The following is a 6,454-nucleotide window of genomic DNA, read 5'->3' on the forward strand; positions in this document are numbered from 1 at the left end:
CCCAGATAAGCACAACAAAGAAACACAAAAGCAGTACAAGCCTCTGATAAACGATTCCAACCTGAATCCTTAAAAACTCTTAGTCTGTAAGAAATGGGCTCTAACCTAACTTGGCCAGAAGCCCCCTCATGTTTGTTTTCTCTAAAATAAACCTGTCCTTAACTGTCAAGCCACCTTTCATGTTTCTTTCCTCTTTCTTTAATTCTTACTCCCTCCAAAGTTATTGGTTCCTGCCAATGTTTCTAATCTCATTGAATAGTACCATCATGCATACAGTCACCTAATTTACAAATCTCAGGTTCATCCATGATACCTTACGCTTTTCATTCTCCAATATCTAGTCCATCTTTGAGATCCATCTATTTTTTGTTCAAAATACCTCTTTATCCATTCATACTTCCCAAATCTTCTGCCAGCATATTCCAAGTTACCACCAACTGTAGCTTAAAATAATGCACTAGTCTTTTAATTGATGTCCCTTCAATTTCTGTGCCTCTCATTTGAATTCATTTTTGACATCACACAGAAAGTGATATCTAAAAAATGCAAGTCTCATTTTGTTCTATTTGGTAGAATAAATTCCTCCTTGTTATTGAAATACCAAAAAAGTCACCACCCCTCCCCACGCACAAACAATTTTACCTATCCCTGAAGCTTTCAAAATTGTTAAAGGCTTTCCATTGTTTTTAAGCTATGGATCAACATCCTTAATAACCTCAAAGTTCTTGGTTCCAAGAAGCTGCATTGTATGGTTCTTGATGATCATCATAGCTCTCCTTCTACTATCCTCCTGAGTTTCTCTCTGCCCTAGTCATGCTTAGGGCTATACTATTCTTTGAAATGAAGAGGTGAATAAGGTTCCTACAGATAGATTAAGACAGACAGAGAATTGATCTAACCCTAAGTAGAACAGAAAAGATGTGTTAATAACCATGCCAGGTGAAAAGAAACTGTTTCTGTTGTATTTTATTAACAGGTCAAGATAAAAATATTTTTTGAATCAACAGCTGCATTGCAGGTAGAAGGGTATGTGTTTATTGGCCCTATCAATTGGAGTCAGGCTTTCATTAAGTTAATGTTAAGCCAATATCATTTTCATGACTGTTTCTTTTCTGCATTGGCCAAGCAGGTGAGATGAATGAAGATGTTGTAGAAATCATAAATGATAGTTACATTAATCTGTGCAATTTATCCAGGAAAGTAGTATTGCTTTTGGTTTACTCTTTTGGTAAGTACAGGAAAGTTCTAAGGGTTTCCATTGTCCTTCCCTACCAGGAAAATAAACTGAGCAGGAAAACAATATTTGTAGTCTGCAAGTTATTGAGCATATGTATTCTAACTATGCATTCCTGAATTGCAAAATAGCCATAAAATGTGTTCAGGGACCACATGTGCCCATTCATCATTTACCTGTATCAGTCAAAGGGACAAGTTACTCAACTGGCCAATGTCAAGTATATCTGTGGATAAACCACTCTGAGTACTTCCCTTTTGCCTGGGTGTTAATTACAATAACCTCCTCCATCTGGTCTGTTGAGTAAGTGCTACCACTTGGCCTTTATCCCTTCAGGATCAAATTATCTCCACAGGATCAAATTATCTCCCCTCCTCTCCACTGCCGTCCTCTCCTCTCCCCTCCTCTCCCTTTCCCTCCCTTCCCCTCCCTTCCCCTCCTTTCCCCTCCCTTCCCCTCCCTTCCCCTCCCTTCCCCTCCCTTCCCCTCCCTTCCCCTCCCCCCCCTTTTTTTTTACTTTAAAAGCCAGATATATTTTTAAAAGATCATGCTTACAATAAGTAAATTACATATTAAGGAAACATCAAAATAAAGTAGATGAATAAAAAGGCACACTTGAAAAATGTGAGTGCAGAAAGGACAGTTCTTTTTGTTTTGTTTCTAATGTCAGAAGAAAGAGAAAGAGATATATTAAAATCATTGTTTTCAAGTGAAGATTTCTGTCAGTTGAAGTAGTTAGCATTGGCTTCTTTTCTCCTGTGTCCAAAACAGGCTTTTCCTGTGCCGGCTTCTGAGGAGGTGTTCAGTCCTCTGCCATGTATAGGCGACACATGAAGGCGACGGCCAATGCAGAGATGGCAGGGATCACCCAGTTGGTCCACCAACTGGAACTAGAATCAACAGTAGTGATAAGAGTTTCCGGAGGCTTGTTTAACTTTGGTCTGTCATCTGGATGGAGCTCCCCAACGATGTATGTTTTGGACATTTCCCTGGCATGTGTAGAGTGCCCGACATCCTCAAAGTTCTCAATAGCGTCACCTCCAGCTTGTTCCCTTAAGACTTCTTCCCCACCAGGTGCTCTTCCAGAAATTTGGTCAAATCGTGCACCTTGTGGTGCAGGATCAGCCAGGTGCTGTTGCTGTGGTTGTACTTCTGAATCTCCTCTAGGGTGTAGTACTTCACAGCCTCCTCCAACTGCTCTGTCACCTCGGTTTGCCGCGAGCCAGGCCCAGCACACACAGCCACGTCGGATGGAGGAGAGCGCGCCACTCCGCCAGCTCCACCCAGGACATTCCCCACGCCGGACACAGCACTGGGGGCTGGGTCTTTTTTTTTTTTTTTTTTTTTTTTTTTTTTTTTTTTTTTTTTTTGAGACATGGTCTTGTGCTTTCACTCAGGCTGGAGTGCAGAGGCATGATCATGGCTCACTGTAGCCTAGACCTCCTGGGTTCAGGTGATTCTCCTGCGTCAGACCCATGAGTAGCTGGGACCACAGGGGAGTGCCACTATGGCTGACTTTTTTTTTTTTTTTTGTACTTTTTGTAGAGACAGGTTTTGGCATGTTGCCCAGGCCAGTCTGGAACTCCTGGGCTCAAGCAATCAGTCCACCTCGGCCTCCCAAAGTGCTGAGATTACAGGTGTGAACCACCTCACCCAGCCAAAGAGGCCTTTCAATGACAGAATTTCCCACTGTAATTTCTGGCCTACAAAGGAAATCTAGTACAGGGGACTTAAGGAATGCTGGAATTCCTCTCAATGTATTCCTCAAACTCTTGGGAAGGTTGTAGCCTTTGGATTCCATGAGGCAAAATTAGGTGGCAGGTGCATTGCTTGAACATATTTTATTTCAGAATTCCAGTATCCCTTAGTGTTTGAATAATAAGAAAAAAAGCGTTATATGTTTACGTAGTTACCATTTCTGGTGCTTTTCATTCCTTTAGATAGGTCAATATTTCCATCTGGTATTTTCCTTCTTCCTTAAAAAACTTTCTTTAACTACCATTAATATTATCTTGTGAGGTAAATCTGCTGGTGGTTAGTTCAGTTTTTGTTTTTTGTTTTTTGTTTTTTTTGAGACGGAGTCTCGCTCTGTCGCCCAGGCTGGAGTGCAGTGGCCGGATCTCAGCTCACTGCAAGCTCCGCCTCCCGGGTTTACGCCATTCTCCTGCCTCAGCCTCCCGAGTAGCTGGGACTACAGGCGCCCGCCACCTCGCCCGGCTAGTTTTTTTTTTTTGTATTTTTTAGTAGAGACGGGGTTTCACCGTGTTAGCCAGGATGGTCTCGATCTCCTGACCTCGTGATCCGCCCGTTTCGGCCTCCCAAAGTGCTGGGATTACAGGCTTGAGCCACCGCGCCTGGCCTAGTTCAGTTTTTGAATATGTGATATGGTTTGGTTGTGTCCCCACCCAAAATTTCATCTTGAATTGTAATCCCCATAATCCACATGTGTTAAGGGTGGGACCAGGTGGAAGTAATTGGATCATGGGGGCGGTTTCTCCCATGCCGTTCTCATGATAGTGAGTCTCAGGAGATCTGATGGTTTTACAAACATCTGACATTTCCCCTGCTTGTACTCGCTCTGTTCTGCTGCCCTGTGAAGAAGGTTGTAGGTACATGAATGTGCTTTTGTCAACGAATAGGCCAAGGTGGATATCCAAGCCTGCATGACTCAGTGAGTTTGGTGCTCAGGCGCACACCTCCACTTGTTATATAACCTGTTTGTGTAAGTTCATACTTGGCTCTGAGCCACTATTTCTGTAAAAGGTATAATTGCCCTGCTAATGCTGTACAGGGGCTCTTGGGGCTTGGCTCGGCATAACATGGCTTGACATGATGGGCACGCTTGCACCCAGACAAAGAGAGAGTCAGAGCTGTCTGTCTTGAGATGGACAGGAGGGAGCCAGGACACAGATTGGCCCACTAGTGCCCAGAGACAGAAAGAGTTAAGCTGCTAACCCTAAAGGCAAGGGAGAGCCAGAAGCACAGCTGTATGTGGGAGCCAAAAGCTCAAGCAGTGGAGGCAGGTTGGACAGTGTAAAGAGCTACTGTGAGAAAGCTGTTCATGAGAGCTATTGCTGAATAAAACCATATTCACTTGCCTACAGTCCCCCCAGCGTGACAGTTGGCATAGTCGTGGACCTGACATTTGGCGACTTCAGCAGGATGAAGTGAGTGGATGTTCAGCCCCTGAGGATTCCTGGGTCGGCTATGTGGCAGCAGCATGGGCTGTGGTACCCGGTGGCGGAGGTGCTGTTTGGATAAGCTCCAGTAGAAATGAGGGAGGCAGTGGATAGGTCTTCCTCGAGTGTGGAGAAAGCTCTAAAGCAGCTGGAAGCATACAGAACCAAGAAGGAACACACCTTGGATGACAGAGTCAGATGGGCCTTTCTGACTGCACTGAGGGAAGTACATGCTCAGTCCCACAGATAAGGGGCCTCCCGGCACAAGCCCACGCCTGGGATCCCAGGTGCATAGCTTGGAGCAAGACCTAGGGGTAGGGGACCTTCAGGTGCAAACAGGGCACTTGGAGGCTCAGATAAACAGCCTGAAGCAGGAGCTGGAAACAGCTGTCAGCTCAACCTTGAGCCTGTCCTCCTGGCCAGAGACTCCCGCTCGTCTGATGCTGAAAGGGAGAAGGCTCCTCCACCACTGTGAGCTCACCCTGTAATCCGCCCGAAGGTAGAACATAAGCAGCCGATGGGACCCCAGTGGAGAACCGGGGGACGACCCCCCACCCCCTGCCCACCCCAGCAAAGTGGTGGAACACACCCCCCTTTTTTTTTTTTTTTTTTTTTTTTTGAGACAGAGTTTTGCTCTTGTCTCCCAGGCTGGGGTGCAGTGGCGCAATATTGGCTCATGGCAACCTCCGCCTCCTGGGTTCAAGCGATTCTCCTGCTCCAGCCTCCCGAGTAGTTGGGATTACGGGCACCTGCCACCACGCCCCGCTAATTTTGTGTTTTTACTATAGACAGGGTTTCACCACGTTGGCCAGGCTGGTCTTGAAATCCTTACTTCTGGTGATCTGCCCGCCTTAGCCTCCCAAAGTGCTGGGATTATAGGCGTGAGCCACCACGCCCTGCCTGAACACACCTCCTATTGTGCTTATACCCCTAATGAGTTATGGGAGTTAGGTAAACAGTGCCGGCAGCGACCCAAGGAGCTGACAGCATTTCTTGCGCCTCCTCCAGGAAGGAGAATCTGGCTTCTATCACAACTCACCCCTCCCTTCATCAGCGGCTACACCTGTGCCAACAGTTGTCACAAGGGCAAGGTGACCACACGTTAATTGGGTGGTTAATGACAGCCATACAGACTGCTAAGAATAATGCCAGAGAGATAACAAAAAACTGAGTAAACGGCAATCATGTACTGATTTGCTGCAGATACTCTGGGAGATGCGGCAGGCTATGTTTGATCTGAATACCCAGGGGCCAAATAATGAACGCTTTACCTCCCACATGAGGGTTCTTGTGCTGGACTCAGCGCCCCCCAGTGCTTTTGGCTCTCTAACTGCCATTCTCACTCCATATGTGGGGCGCTGCATACATGCAATGACTACTGCTGTAGGAGCCCTTGGGGAGGCACAAGGCCCGTCGGTGGAACGGGAAAGTCCGCGTGGTAAAGAAGGAGAGGTGACCTGCCCCCCACAGGTAGCCACTCCACGAGATAAAAAGGGGCCCCAGTGGGTGGCTTGCATGAAGAGGTGGACTGATTTAATTGCAGCTGGGGTTGCTTGGGAGAAAACTGACAGGCGACCCAATAGAATGCTATTGGCTCTGTGGAGGCAATTGTCCCCAGAGCAACAATTTCACAGAATGCCCAAGATGGGGCAAAACAATGCCCCATCAACTTACTCCCGCCTGGACACTGCAACTCAAGGACTATTTGCAGATAGGCGGAGATACATGGCCTTTCCTGTTTGATTAGAGAACCCGCCGAGGTGCTGGGCCTGAGCGGAGTCTATATGTGGAGCTGGTAATCCACTGGTCCCCCACTAATGTACAGCGGGTCCTAGCACTGGTAGAGACTGGTGCACACTGCAGTCTTGTTTATGGGAACCCGGATACGTTTCCGGGCAAAGCTGCTTTCACTGAGGGTTATGGGGCCAGTCGGTGAAAGTGAAACCTGTGTTCCTGCATCTTGGCATTGGCCTCTTGGCACCCCCCGGCCTGTACACTGTGTATGTCTCTCCCATACCTGAATATATTCTGGGGGTGAACA

General features: G+C 46.8%; 1 pseudogene; it reads right to left on the reverse strand.

Moving 5' to 3' along the window:
• Window positions 1-1,760: 1,760 nt before the first annotated feature.
• On the reverse strand, window positions 1,761-4,456 carry LOC103231021 (cytochrome b5 pseudogene; annotated as a pseudogene).
• Window positions 4,457-6,454: the final 1,998 nt, after the last annotated feature.

This window comes from Chlorocebus sabaeus, chromosome 25 (genome assembly GCF_047675955.1).
Source record: "Chlorocebus sabaeus isolate Y175 chromosome 25, mChlSab1.0.hap1, whole genome shotgun sequence".
In the NCBI taxonomy this organism is placed as follows: Eukaryota; Metazoa; Chordata; class Mammalia; order Primates; family Cercopithecidae; genus Chlorocebus; species Chlorocebus sabaeus.